Consider the following 15,711-nt stretch of genomic DNA (forward strand, 5'->3'; position numbering starts at 1 on the left):
ATTAGTATTTACACAGAGAAATGGAGTCAAATGTTCTCTTTCAAAATACATGTTTTAGAGCCACTCACAGAACAATAAAAACATTCTACTAAGGTTCTTTTTCATGCTAAAAAATACATTCAGTAGGGTCTGCTTTGAGGGATTGTAATGGGAGAAACCTGGGGTGCTTGAAGGTTAATGGACAGTGATTAAGGTTAATGGCTGCGTGCTTAGGGTTAAGTGCTGTATTTACATAGCTGCCAATTCTCTTTAAAAAAAACTTTGTGTCTATCAATCAGTTCCAGCTAATAGCCAATTAAACAGCAAATGGGGTATAGAGACTGAAGGTAAAGACCCTTCAATCTACATTTACAGGGTGAAAGTGTCAATTCTCAATCAAAAAGTATTTATTGAACACCTATTTTGTCATGGCTGTGTGGCACACAAAGAGGGAGAAGCCATGGCCCCTGTGTCCAGGAACCTTGGCATCTAGCAGAGAATGGAACTAGGAGTGAAAATATCTCAGTACTGGCAGCTATCAAATAACTGACACAGATAATAAGTATTACAGAATTCAGTGAGCAGAGACGGATACTACCTAGCTCAAGATTTCATAGAATGGGGAAGGATGCTTAAATTATGCCTTAAAATTAATGGTTTTCAAAGAGCTATATTTCACTCTTAAAAAAGTATACAACCTCAAACAAATTGAACATATGTCAATGACACCATGTGCCATACATATAGCCCTGCCATAGTTTAGCCATTAAAACAGCATCAACAACTTATCAATAATGTTAATACATAAGAAGTTCAATTGTTAGGAACATTCACTTATACTTCTTTTTTCACCTGCAAAATCTCAAGATCAACTTAAAGCAAAGATAACGATAACAACAAAAATCACAAGAGCACAACTGCATTAGCACACTAACTTTGAATTCGGTATAAACTTTAGACTAGGCAAATCAGAAAAGTTTAAGCTAGTGTAAGGGTCTGAGATATCCGGCAGTTATCCAAGGCAAACTGCATCACTAAGCCCCAAAATGACAACATGATTAATTATATAAATGAAGTTTACTAAAACAAGATTAATGTTCTCTGCAGCAGCCACTGGGAACAATGCTTCATACAGGGAGCAGCCTCACTTTCACTCAATGAACAACATTCAGGCAGGGTTGTTGTATTTCTCTTTTCCCTTTTTCACTACTGCTGAATTTCCAACTGATTTCAGAGGTAAAGAATGCTGGGGATGGAGAATATGGAGGTTAGGGGTTAACAAGGAACATGGGGATGGCAGAGAAGGTGAAAAATGGACTTGTAACACATAACCATCAAAAGTAAATTTTAAAACTTCTCTTAAAGAGTATTTTCATTCAGTAAGTTTCCTCCATTGGTTAGTTTCAAAATTTGAGCATATGAGCACAAAACAGGCAAAACTGATTGGCACCAAAAATTGCTATTGAATTGGACTAGATCCTAATCTCCCGACAATGAGAGCACTAGGCAGGGAGCAGCTTCCTGGGCTGGGGTGGCCTGAGGCAGAAGATCACAGCCCAGGGGTGGAACGCAAGGGCAATAAGCTCGAGGCCTGAAACTCAACTCTCTAAATTTTTCTGAAGCTAAAAATTAATGACCCCTTTTGAATCAGAAGAATGCTTTTACTAAAATTTAAACACCCCCAAAGAGTTAAAACTTTGTTAATTAAAAGATGCCCATCAAACTGTATTTTTCAACATGCCGTGTCTATGTTTAATCGGCTTCCCTTCTGGGACCTAGAATTACTACACCAATAGAAAGAGTATTTTGATTTAGGAATTACTGGGAAGGAGGGTGACAATGCCAAAGAATAAAGACTGTTTAGGAGCATGGAGTTTTTTTTGTTTTTTTTTTAAAGATTTTATTTTTTTCCTTTTTCTCCCCAAAGCCCCCCAGTACGTAGTTGTATATTCTTCGTTGTGGGTCCTTCTAGTTGTGGCATGTGGGATGCTGCCTCAGCGTGGTTTCATGAGCAGTGCCATGTCCTCGCCCAGGATTCGGGCCAAGGAAACACTGGGCTGCCTACAGTGGAGCTCACAAACTTAACCACTCAGCCACGGGGCCAGCCCCAGGAGCATGGAGTTTTTTGAACTGAAAACACTGCTGTTGGCAGAAGTTCAAGTTTTGTGGCAATCAGAAGTCAGTATGAAGACTATGAACATGAGGGTGACTCAATTTTTGAGAGAAGAAGGGAGGAGAAACTGCCCCTGAATTGGGAAAGTTGTGAAGAGGATGGAAGAGTATCAAAGAGAAAGTTCATAACACTCACAATTTGTTAATAGTCAATCCTGTTCTTTATACTTCCTAGTTCTCCGTGCTTCTAAGTAGAGAGAGGTCCACCTAACTGCAGGGTTGACAGGTGAAGAGATACTAGGGCAAATCTAAGTTTGCAGTGAGCCACGGGTCTTTCAAACACTCATTATCTCTGTCTTCTTTTGTGTGTGTCTCACTTGTTAATGGCTTATGCCGCACAGGTTAGAATCAAATCTAATTAAAAATAAACATTATTCCAAAGATCTTTTATGGTAATTTTAAGATATCCTATTGAAACAAAGAAATCCAACAATGCTTTAAGTATATTATTCATCCAAATTAAGAGAGGCAGCAACAGCTGATGTTAAAACTTAACATCTGTTAAATAAGAAATGCTGTGTATAATTGAAAAAGATCTAACAGGAACTTCATATATCTCTGTCAAATTTTCCAGAGATTTATAGCTCTAATTTCAAAAAGCAATATGAAATAATTGCAATATATTTTTCTATTTCTTTAGGTAATATCGTTCTCAATATGGTTTCATATGTTTTTCCTCTTCTACGTAATTCAAGATAAATTAAGTTCACTATTTTCAGCTAATTACATTGCACCATCTCCATTTTATTATGTTGTCTATAGTTTGACAGAATAAAAAATTATCTTTAATAGAAAAAAGGCAATTATTATCTATTTAAAGTGCAAGAAATGCATTTTAAACTCTCAATTCATGATAAGCACTTTAAGAGAAGCCAGTAAAATTAACTGAAAGAATCAATGCCCTTATTTTTCAATATTCAAGTAACTTGAGGATATTTACTTACTCAAGAGCTTATTAATTCAGTCAAGACTGACTCTAAGACATTTAAAATGTATGGTAAAAATAAAATTCTTTAAAAAATTAACACGTCTTCTTAAGAGTAATATATCTTCTACCTAAAGTTTATTTTTAAATTATGTTGTATGTACTGCTGTTGATTAATGATAACTATCATAAATGAAATAATATATGTACATTTTAAAAAATTAGACATAAAAGAAACTATATACATCTATTTCAAACTTCTCATTTTACATTTGAAAATATTGAGGTAGTGTTATTGAATGACCTGTCCATGGTCATAATGCTAATTTTGCCTTTATGGCAAGGAAAATCTTTGAAATTTTGGTAAATTCTCTACTCATTATAAAACAATGTACATATATAAATACACACATATTTTACAATTATTGTATAGCTAAATCTATTCCTAAATAAGAAATTAGTAGACTCAATCCAAACTGCATATAGTGTCTTGGTGTTCATTTATTGAAATATCACTATTACAAATTCTTAGCAGTGCTTTTAAAACACAATAATTAGCACTGGCAACCACAGTAGTAAATCACTCAAAACGCTCTGAGTGTGCCCAGCCCATAGCCCTTTGTGAAAAAAACAGCTGGAATCCATCTTTAAACACTGATAATCATAGTTGTAGAAACTTACAAGGTATCATCTGACCATGATACTGCTTCCTTCTAGAAAAGCCAGAGTTCCTGCCACATTCACATTCACATCCTTGCCCTAAGGCATGCTTACCTCAGGTGTGGCCACATATAACATTATTGCTGCAGTCAAAACTGAGGTACTACGGATGGGTCCTATTAGCCTCTTTTCATGTTAAATGTCTTTCTCCAGAACTAGTGTCCTGAGCTTTGGAAACAATTCCATGCTCATCTTATGTGAAGCCTTATTTATTTTAAGTGGGTACATGACTGACTTTGAGTTTTAGACTTTCAGAGGGTAGTCTCAACCTTTCTTAGTCTAGTCTCTTAGAAAGAACACAAAATTCCTTTGGAAATTTAATCAAGATCTAGATAGACCTTTTATTAGCCCTTCAGGATGCTGGTGTGTAGGTGTACTTAGTTTTTAAAGTTTAAAGAGGGGACAGAAGTGCTTCAGTGCTTTGGAAGCAAAATCAAAGCGACAAATGATGGCGGGTCTGTGCAGCAGTGATGCCCATAAACTAACGTACAGTCTGCTTTGTAGACAGAATGAAAATACGCCATGCTAGTCCTTAAAATTAATCTTCTCAAACTTCATGTCAATCACCTGTGAATAAAGAACTAACACACACTTTCCCCTTCCTCTTGACAATTTGATGTTTTATGAAACGTCTACCTCTATTCCCTTGGGAACCTGATAAAAATCGGAATGCCAACTGTATTACTAGGAAAATTACCTATTGTAAAAATGACCCTTGATTTCTACACTGGACTGGGACTTGGAGAATTGTAAATACCTGATAGTAAGCCTAATGTTGGGTTTCTCTGAGTATCTGGGTTATTTTCGCTGGGCAGGCCCCTTGCAAGAACTCTAGAAGCTGTGCCTCTGTGGTTACAGAAGATATCAGTTCCTATAGGGAAGGAGGCTTTTAAGCTGAGGTGTTTCGCCCACCGGCCTCATTTTGATCTTCTCTACTTGCACCTGAGCTGTTGGACTGCTGGAAGGAGACTGCCTCAAGGGGAGCCCCTGATGCTGCCCTGCTGGCAGTCTGTGGTTCCCTCTTGTCCTATCTCTTCCTGAGTAGGCTGGTGTCAGCTGTGGCCAATGGTAGTCTTGTGAATCAGTTGTTTAGGAGAGTCTAAAAAGACTCCAGGTAGGCAATACACTACCCAGGTCATACCAGTGAAAAAAAAATTCTGGATTTTGTCATAATAAAAAAGAAAAGTTCAGTTTCCAAAATGGACAAGTAAAAGACAATGATGTTAATAATATTATCAAAAAAACTTGTATTCCACCCATAAGACCTGTGTAAGGCTGTTGTTAGCCAACGTCATTGTTTAAAGTTACACATTAAATAACACAAAAGCACAGCCTTCCCATAGCAGCAGAGAATAGCAAATGATTAACATAAATATCCAAAACTCTAAAACAGCCAAAGTAAGGGCTGGCCTGGTGGTGCAGCGGTTAAGCATGCACATTCTGCTTCGGCAGCCCAGGGTTCACTGGTTCAGATCCCGGGTGGGGCCTTGGCACCGCTTGGCAAAAAGCCATGCTGTGGTAGGTGGAGGAAGATGGGCATGGATGTTAGCTCAGGGCCAGTCTTCCTCAGCAAAACGAAGAGGATTGGCAGAAGTTAGCTCAGTGCTAATCTTCCTCAAAAAATAAAATAAAACAGCCAAAGTAAGCCAGGAAACAAATGTTTTAAATTCATAGATTTTTTTCCTGTTGGTGCAAACAAAAGTTTGTGATGAGATTTGCTTTTTAAGTTACAGACTACAATTCTTTAAACAAAATAAAAATCCTTTGTTTAATAAAGCTATTGCTGTAGAATATATGATAGAAATTATGCTGAGTTTATTCACACATACACATATTCACTTTCACACAAACTACATACACACACAAAACTAGTTATCACATTATTATTGCACAAATTAATGAATATATCTAAAAATATGAAGTAAAGACAAAGTATGATATAAAATATATATCATTTCCCACAGGTTAAAACTATCTAGCATTTGCATTCTCATAAAAGCGCCAAAGTAAAATGTTTTCCTGAAAGAAATGGTATCACACTCATTTCTCATATTTTCTTGAATCAAAATATGATGCCAAGATTAATGCTTTTGTCAGGTATGTCTCTTACCATGTACACAGTGTATGTGCTCATCCTTGAGGTTCATAATGTATTGAAATATTTTCAGTCTTTAAATCCCAGCCCAAGGAATGGAACTATAATAAAAATCAGTTTCTGCCTCAGCCTGCACTGCATATGGGCATCTTGGCATGTTTGGACACATTTACTGCTTTCAATTTTATATTAGTCACTTGAAAATATTTTTATTGGTTTAATGTTATTCATGAAATTGAGAAAATAAAACACATGGCTCACCTGTAAAGTGGAAATTACAAATCTACTTTTGTCTATTAATATGAAGGTTAAATGAAATAATGTAAACCACAGGATATATAGTAGTTACTAAACTAATGTTTCTTCTCTATATTCACCCACATACAATTGCTTTTATATCTTAAAGAAAATGGAAAGGTTTGCACATAAGCTAATCTTACACAAATTTTCATTTTGTATAAATTAAATACTTGGTCACAATATTGGTTGGGATAAAATATACTTCTCACATTATTTTTGGCTTCCATTGTTAACTTTATTTCATTTCTTAAATTGTTTAAAATGGGACAGGGAAGACACTCATCAAGAAAGGGCAATAATTAAATATTAATCTTTCATTAAATTTACAAATTGAGAAAAGTTTGAGAAATGTTTATTTGGTCCCAGAAAGAATTACTTATTTAAACTCATATTTTGTTAAATGGAACTTAGGCTCAGATAAAAGTTTTCTGACTGAATATCACTGAAACATACTTTAACCTAAGAAAGAAAATATGTGTTATGCTTTATGTGATCTAACATAAATTACATCAAACATCTAGTCCTGCATTATATGCAACATCCTTTAAAAGTCTGGCAAGAGTCTTGTGCGCAGCATCATATACATGGCTTGTGCATTCTCCTTATGTTCTTTTCTATCTTAGGATAATTTCTTAAAGTTCTTCCCGGTAACTTTTTAAAGTTCTTTCATACGTAAATCATCATATGTTTGCATAGTGGCTATTCTTCATGTTTTGAAAGCAAGTAGTAATTGTCAAAAAGAGGACCTGAACCCCATGTTTTTATTTCATATTCAGTGCTTCACTTATAGAGAATTTTAGATCTGTAATTCAATCAAATATAACTATATATGCTAAAATGTATATTCATAATAAATAGCTTATGATTTATCTAAGGAAAACAAATTCTAGAGTGACTAAGAATACTATTTAGAAGGAAAATGATTATCTAGCATGTGAAACTCAAGCATATCAGCATATCTGGCTAGAAACAAGGTCAAAACTTCAAACTTTTAATAGAAGTACAAATAGAACACTAACCACCCCCTCTGCCTCTTTCATCAAATTGATTGTACAATATTAAGAAATAAAACAAACTGAACTTGATTGCTAACACCCCTAGGTGCCCCTTTGAATTTTTGAGTTACACACACCGGCAACTTCTACTTTGAATACACAGCAATGGTAAAGCGTAATTTAAAACAAAATTAAAAATCCATATGCTGCTCAAAATAGGTTATATATTTTAGTGGGCCTAAAATGAAGAGAATATTTAATATCAGTCAGGGATAGAAACTCAAGAACTGTTGGATATTGGTTGTAGACATAGATCCAAGGTGTCCGGGAGTCTTATTTGTGTAGGAAAACTGGGGCCAAGAGCCCTCCATGCAGGGGAAGGACCATGAGTTGAGTTGTGGTTGACTGCTGGCTTGGGTTTCAGAATATATGAAACTGCGGAAGTGAGCAAGGACAGCCAACCACCAAATCTGTATGAAATTGTCCACCAGTACAACGTCTAAGCCTACAATGTTCCGAGTATTTCCCTAGAACATGAGCCGGAAGTAACCAGTGTAAGAATGAGTTGTAGACTGGGGCTGTGGTGGAAGGCTTGGAAGGGGTCAGGTAAGGAGTGGGGAGGGGAGGGGAGACTCTCACTTAAGATGAGCCTACAAATGAAAATGAAGTAGTTCCTGGATAACTCAAAAATAATTTATGAGGATAAGACTAACTTCAAGGAGCTGGCCTTCTGATATCTTTGAGTAAGGACAGTGATAAAGGAAGTCTTAGACCACTGTTTTTCAAGTAATCATCAATCCTCAAGGCATTTAGAGCTTTCAGATCCTGTCACTATAGATTAATTCTTCCAGAATCTTGAGATTAGTTTGAAAGAAATTACTTATTTTCTTCTCCATCTTCTTTTGTTTAAGAATATTCTATGGTTTTATAAATGCCAATCACATTTGAATATCTTTATCAAATATCTTTCAGCAAAACCAAAGGATATGTGAGAATTAAATTAACATTTATAGCTAGCCACTTTTTCAGAAGAAATTGGTTGAAGTTGTTAAAATTTTGAAGTAATACCCTCGTGTTCATTTCATTTGCATTGCATAAATCTGCTTGCATTTATAAAAGAAACTGATGTCTTGGCTTAAAAATTGTGATAATATGGGCTTTTAAAAATTTTTTTTCAAAAAACCACTCTTTAAACAGAATATTCTGTCTTCATCTGGGAGAGGATATATGAACCCACAATGACAAAACTTACGTTATGAAATATAAAGGATTTTTTATCATAAATATTTTGTTTTTGATCCTTCTACAAAGAATGTTCTCAATCTTATTGATGGATGTCAGTCTTGGGGTGAAAATATTTCTGCAGGTAGACCTACCACAGATGCAGGTTCTAGGCAAATCTGTATCTGAAGTGAAATCTTTCAAATAGGTGTTTTCCAGATTATGTTTGCATGACAAAAAAATCCACAAATGAAGAGAAAATTCAATTAGCATTCTGTGTTTTAAAAAATAAATACCCAGACAGAATATTTGAATACTGAGGCCTGAAAATGTTTGAGGTTGAATAACTGACAGCTTGTTTTCTTCACTGCCTTGGAGGCGGGAATGTGTTTAGGTGACTCATTGAGAGGCCATTGTGGTTAGTCACCCCTGTTAGCATCAGCAGCAGCTTGGTTGGAAATACCCTGAGGAGGCAAACTCTCCTCAAAGACTTAATATTAATAGGAACGGAAATTTAGTAACTGAGGGAGGGTAGAAGAACTGGTTCTTCCCCAAACGTCTGGGATGTGACTGAAACTCTTTCTTCAGGTGTAGTAAAATCTCTGAAAAGTAGTAGGGTCTATAAGTGCTGAATGATGATGTAACTTGAAGTGAGTCGTACTCATTGGCATTTAACTATTTATGCTTTCTTTGACCGGATGTTTTATCTATTTCCATTTATGAATCCTCTTTAGAATTCAGGTAGTCCTAATAAGGTGGTCAGAGACAAAGTCAACTTTGCACTGAAAATGAAGTCACCTGTTAGGGAAGCAGTGTAGTCTAGTTATTGGAGAAGGTATCTATCCTCAGACAAAGTTGATTTGAACCCAAGTTCCTCTACTTATTAGTTGTGTAACACTGGGCAAGTCCCTCAACCACTTTGTTTTTACATTTATAATTGGGAATAGAAATAGTACCTACTTCAGTGGCCTAGATGGACTAAATAAATCAGAGATCAAAATGCTCAGGGCAGTGTCTGGTTCCTTGTGGGTGTCCAACTAATGTTATTTGTTGGCACCCAATCTAGAAGTAGTTGGCTTTCAATTCAGAGCAAAAGTGGAACCCTGAATAGAAGAGTACCAGGAAGATACAGCTGAAGGCATTAAGAAGGTGGCAGGATGTCTAGGAAGCACTGTGCCCACTATAGAGTGACTATATGGTCTCCTCCTTGAGTGGCCATAGAAATTGGACTGTATTTTTTCCCATACTTTCTATCTTGATATGTAATATAGTTCCTTTCTTTCAAGTCAAAATGGAGTTATGAAATCCTATAAGTGTTGATTTAGGGTTAAAAATATCTAAGTTATTTGAAAGAGAATACCCCTTAAAATAAGTTGATCTATCCTGTGATTTCTAAAAACTTTCCTCCAAGCATATGGAAATTTTCATGCATACTACATAGAGTATATATACTTACACTGTATTATGTAATTACGCAAGTTTCAACCTTCTTTAAAAACACGTACAGATAAAGCCAGAGGGACACAAAACATTTATATAAGTGAAAAGATAAAGGAAACTTTTTAAAGGACCATCTAATTTGTGATTTGCTGAAATTTTAACATGATATTTATTAGCAAACTGTAATTCCAGTCTAAACGTTTTATCTTTTTAAATTGTAAATTGGACTTAACGATAATGTTTTCCAGCACAAGTTTTAATTGGAATGTTATCACAAAACCACCATTATGAATTTTAGATGACTAAATTGCTTCTTTGAGGATGTCACTAGGTATATAATTACTGTCTTTATCTCCACTTAGCTATATTATTCAATGAATTTTACCATTATTGAAAAATTATCTTCATGAGTTACCAGTGTATATTTACTTGCTAGCATATAGCTAGCATTTAAGCATAATAAATCTTAAGTAATATATCAAACCCTTCCTCTGTCACTCCATCTTCACCCCTACAGTACCTCTTAAAGTTTATTAAATTAACTGAAACTTAAGCAAAGGCTATATATTCCACCTATTTGGATGAAGAGTAAAAATTCTTTCACCATGCTCTTCCCTAAATAATTGGCTTGACTGATTTTTTCACTTAATTATTACTTTTTTACTGAACCAAATATACTAACTAATGTATTGCTATAATATGAAACCAACCACAATATGTTTAAAAAGTACAGTACATCTTATTACACATTGAAAGGCAAACGAAGTAAATGAAAAAGAAACAAATCTAAATGCAGTGCTGAAGTGAAGTCCAGCCTTTCAAACTGGCTTCTTATTAATCACAGGGCTGACCTTTTCATTAAGGGGCAGTTGTTGGAGTCATTGACTTGGTTACAGCATTCATATGTGTGAACTGTACTCCGTGGTATTCATGTACTGGAGAAGGCATAGTGAAATTAGATTCTCTCCCTGTAGGGGGTAGACATTGACCGCTATTCAATGCCAACAATTGTCGGTTAAAGTATTTCATGAAGAATGACTTTTAAACTGCGTTTACTCCACCATCAGTAATGTCAAGTGCAATTCTTAAAGAAATACATTTAACTAGCAGTAATTAATTAAACCTCTCATAGCAGCAACTTTATCCAAGCTAAATCATTTCTGAATATACACAAGGGAGTCATCAGGATTCTATTGTCATGGCTTTTAAACCATCAATTTCAATGATGTTCATCTATAATAGTTAGAAAACAAAAACAAAACATTGGCCAGGGGGGAATTATCTAAACAATGCAACAGTGTTTTATCTAATTTCACTTGTCTATCTACCGAAATATGTGCATTGTCTTTTGAGATGACAATGCCTTCTAGACTAATTTTTCAAATAAAAAATGCTCCACCCCCCACAAAAGAACTTAACTACAAATTGATATAATGTGTTGACAGTTTTTATTGCATCCTTTTTTAATATGATCATCTTTGTGCAATATTTGATGGATTGAATTTATAAATTATAACTGGAATCTTTGTCAGGGCATATGTCCCATGTGTTTATTTCTTACGTGGAACATCATACGTCTGAACAGCAAACATTCTTTCACATTGGCTGACATTCCATCTGAAAAAGTCCGCTATGGTTAGCTTGTTAACACGATTCAGGATATACGGTATGGTAGTAAAAAGATTCCCCATAGCCAAGTAAAACTCAGAGTGGGGGACTCAAGGAGAAGGGTTATACGTAGATCAAATCTGAACTTCAAGTTCAAACATAGTTTAATGGTGAATCTAAAGTTGTAAATGCAAAGTAAACGCAATGTGAAGGCTGCTTTAAACCAAGCATGAAAGACCAAAAAGTCAAAGTTGAGATTTCCTACATCTGGTTTTAATATCTTTTCCTATGCTATTAGACAAATGACCTTTTGTTTTGTTGTGTTTGTTTTAAAAATTCATTATCATAGTCACTGCTGCTACAACCTAATACTGTTTTTAGAGTTTTTAGGATCGTTTCTTTGGCAAGAGATTGAGTTGTAGAATGGATTTGTTAAGCAAAAATTACAAGCAAATTCCTCACGTTAATGTATGAACAGTGATGTAGCAATACAATTATGTGGAAAAGTTGAAAATCATTTTCAGGAAGAGTATGTGCTTCTTAAAGCTTTTTTCTATTCTCAGAACTGTGACAAAATACATGCCATCATCATTTTTGACAGTAATAAAAGGACATTTCATCCAGAAATATGCCAGGCTGCAGGATTGAATAAGCAATATTATTAGCACCACATTTTAGTTCCGAGACCTTCTGAATGAGGAAGTCACTCGCGGAGTATTTAAGCTTCAGTGACCGTGCCAAGGCACTGTGCAAAATGAAACCAGAGGAAATCCACAGGGTTATGAACACAGGCTTTTTGCTAGTTCACTTTTGCACAGTCTTCAGAGGATTCCCTGAGAGTAAACATCCTTAATTAATTCCCAAGTAAAAGAAGAAAATAAAATTTCCACTTACTGCATTTGCTGTCCTTTGTCCAGACGTTGAAGTAAAAGGATTGCTCTGCTGTTCTTACCTAGATCCCAGGTTGCCCTCCGGATTAGGCAGAAACGTGACCGGCAAGAGGCGTGTTGACTTTGTAACTGTACAAGGAGCAGCCCATCACACTGCTGCTAGAGAGCCGGTCAGGACAAACTGCTAAACTTCAGCATGAGAGCACAGCATCTATTACCCCTGAGGCTCTACCATTTCACCTACACCTGGACGGATCTATCAAGCTTCATCTCTATTAGAGCTATTTGACTCTGTGGTTTAAGAGAGAGAGGAGAGAGAGACAAAAAAAAGAGGCTTGCCGTTGTCACACTTGTTTCTTATTAAAGAGCCTTACGGTGGATTGAGTAATTGTGTATGAAGGTAGTCTGGCTGGCAGATGTGTGCAGCCCCAGCGGAGCACTAGATTCAAGGCAGATGGGTTGTACCAGGGCGCAAACAACATTGAGAGAGAGAGAGAGGCGTGATTAAAACAGCAGGCCCCTGTTTTATAGTGCTGGAGGCGGGGTAGCACTAAAGCTCCTAGGAACCAGAGTTCCCCAAATGGTATTGCTCTATAGCAAGGAAAACAATAAATTCAACAAAAAAAGAAAGACGTTCAAGCTACAAAGTTACAGTGATAGTCATAATATTCACTTTATCAAGGAAGGATTAAATGAAGCACCCTTCCTCCAATGCCCTAACTGAAATTAATTAAAACCACTCAATCATGGGGGGTTATTGATAGTCTTAACGTGATGGATTTAAAACAGATCTCTCATTCTGCTATATAAACCAAGGTTATCTTTTTAATCTGTATTAAATTGCTTTAAGGAGATTTACACTGTCAGGCAGATTGACATTCTGCATTTGGGCTCTTTAGAAAAAATGTGGTTGAAGGCAATTGTTAGGAAAAATGTCCTCTTGTAGATATTTCTGTTTAGGCATTTTATGAGATAGGCACCTTAACCTATGGCAACATTAGGGCTTTCTGTATCACCACTCCTTGACGATCAAAAATCTGCAAGTAATCAGAATAACTATAATTTTCACAAAGCAGAACTGTTTGATCTAGTTTTCTATGTTATTGAGAGCTGCTTTCCTATGTTAGTGGACAACTTCTATTATTAATAATGATGATGATAACTGAACAGTTGCTAGATGCCAGAAACTACGCAAAGAGCTCCACACGCATCGTCTCTTGTGAGTCCTGCAATGACATCGTGAGGTCAATATTACTATTATTATCACCTTTCTGTTTTATCTTCTTTTTCCAGATGAGGGACACAGTTGGAGAAGCCATTCTACTCAAGGCCACACGCTTGTGATTATTTGGAAGCAGGATCCCATTAGATCTGACTCTAGAATCCTCACTCCTCACCATCTCATACAGTCTCTGTGCAGAATAATTTTATCCTACTCAAAATAAAATGATTATCATTGATTTCTTTACAGGAAAATTGGAAATAAACTCCTTTTTTATTTCTTTGGGTAGTTATAATAATTCTAGCTTTGTGTGCCCAAACAGTTAATAGGAATATAGTCCAGCCCACTGATAAAAGTTCTACTAAGGGGGCTAAGAATCAATGAGGGTAGGAATTGCCAAAGAATTGTTTAAAATCGTTTATTGGCACATTTTCTTAAAATTAAAATCATTTGAGCATATGTTTCTTAATATCCCTAATTGGTTTACAGCAAATAATTGGAAGATGGAAGAATAAGATGGAAAATTAAGAATTTCCAGGGACCCACCCGGTGGTGCATTGGTTAAGTGTGCACATTCTACTTCGGCAGCCCAGGGTTCGCTGGTCCAGATCCCGGGTGCGGACATGGCACTGCTTGGCACGCCATGCTGTGGTAGGCGTCCCACATATAAAGTGGAGGAAGATGGGCATAGATGTTAGCTCAGGCCCAGTCTTCCTCAGCAAGAAGAGGAGGATTGGCAGCAGATGTTAGCTCAGGGCTAATGTTCCTAAAAAAAAAAAAAAAGAATTTCAATAAATAAATAATAAACTCTTAATTTTCAGTCCATTTTTCCATGTTTCCCCAAATCAGCCAATATCCATTGTTTGAGTAATAATTTGTTATTCTCCTTTTCATATTTTACCATTTCCCTGTGAATAAATGGTTTATTTCTTCTAACAGAAGCTTATTTTACTCAGCAGTAAAATCATACTACTCAGTATATGAAAAAAAACATAGAAACAAACTGTCTCACTTCATTTCTGGAGACAAAGAAGGCAGAGAAAATAAATATGGAAATAAAGTAAGGTACACTTCCATGAAAATTTTACTTAAATAATGAGACACAGTTAAACATTTTGCAAAAGATAAACAAAATAAAACTCTGGTCTTGAATAACAGCACAGTCTTATGTTATGTGCTAGATTACACTGACATACATGTTTGTAGTCCTCTGACTTTGGATAATTATAATGATCATGCTAAAAAATTAGCAAAAGTGTCTTCTCTACCCTTCCATCCAAAACAAGAGAATAAGAATGAATATGCTTAAAAAGCAAGAATAAATTGAAGAAAAGTCTGAACGGATGTTGAGGGAGAAATATAAGGTATGGTAAGAATGGGAGTAGAGAACCAAGAAAAATGTGGGTACAAACAAAAGTAAAGATAATAATACTGGAGAAAAAACAGATTGTAATCTAAATGTAACCCAAGGGGCCAATGCAAATTGAAGCTGCCTGAATAGCTCCCAGCTACTGTTTGTGTATAGCTACGTTATGAGGAGAGGGCCTTTTTAACAATGTCTGCTTATTTAGAACGTCTGTTTATGGGTGAGTGTGTGTATGTATGAGGGTTTGGATATCCTAGAGACATTACCAGCATACATTGATATTCAAATTACAGAGAATATACTGCTGGAAGAGTGCAGAATTACATGTAGAAATATTGTATAGGAGAGCAATTAATCTTGATTTTCTTTAATTGGATTTAGGTAAATTAGATTAAAGTTTATCTGTGACTATATGAACTCTCTTTTATGGACTTCAGCCAAACTTTAGTGTTTTCAGATTTCAAGAATTTTCATTGGAAAAACAAACAAAACATTTACATTTTCATGATTTCACATAAAATGCCATGAATACTTTCATTGTGATATTTTCTATCTTGGCTAAAATAGGGACATATTGGAAACAGCCCAAGAAACATTTTCCTGGGGAGTTTCCAGTCTAACTTAAATACCAAAGTTTGGATAAGATTTGGAGAAACATGCAGACTTTATTTTGATTTATTTCTGGGTTTCTTCATAACCCATCATACAAGGCTATTCTTAAGAGAGTACTTTATACCAAATGTTATCTAATTTATGAACAAATGATCAAAAGCTTTCT

The 15,711-nt window shown here is 35.6% G+C and overlaps 1 protein-coding gene and 1 long non-coding RNA gene across 3 annotated transcripts in view; both read right to left on the reverse strand.

Annotated features, from left to right (window-relative positions):
• The window catches only part of SEMA3A (semaphorin 3A), a 450,731-nt gene extending 438,024 nt beyond the window's left edge, over positions 1-12,707 (reverse strand). The window contains exon 1 of one of the 2 annotated variants that reach the window (XM_070617315.1): positions 12,350-12,707. The gene's annotated coding sequence lies outside the window, so the exon portion shown is untranslated. The remainder of the gene's footprint in view (positions 1-12,349) is intronic. The other variant, XM_070617316.1, reaches the window with a different exon arrangement.
• A 1,264-nt stretch (positions 12,708-13,971) lies between these two features.
• LOC139083003 (uncharacterized) overlaps positions 13,972-15,711 on the reverse strand; it is a 138,437-nt gene continuing 136,697 nt past the window's right edge. The window contains exon 2 of the long non-coding RNA XR_011539452.1: positions 13,972-14,333. This is a non-coding gene — a long non-coding RNA (uncharacterized lncRNA). The remainder of the gene's footprint in view (positions 14,334-15,711) is intronic.

Source organism: Equus przewalskii, chromosome 4 (assembly GCF_037783145.1).
Source record: "Equus przewalskii isolate Varuska chromosome 4, EquPr2, whole genome shotgun sequence".
In the NCBI taxonomy this organism is placed as follows: domain Eukaryota; kingdom Metazoa; phylum Chordata; class Mammalia; order Perissodactyla; family Equidae; genus Equus; species Equus przewalskii.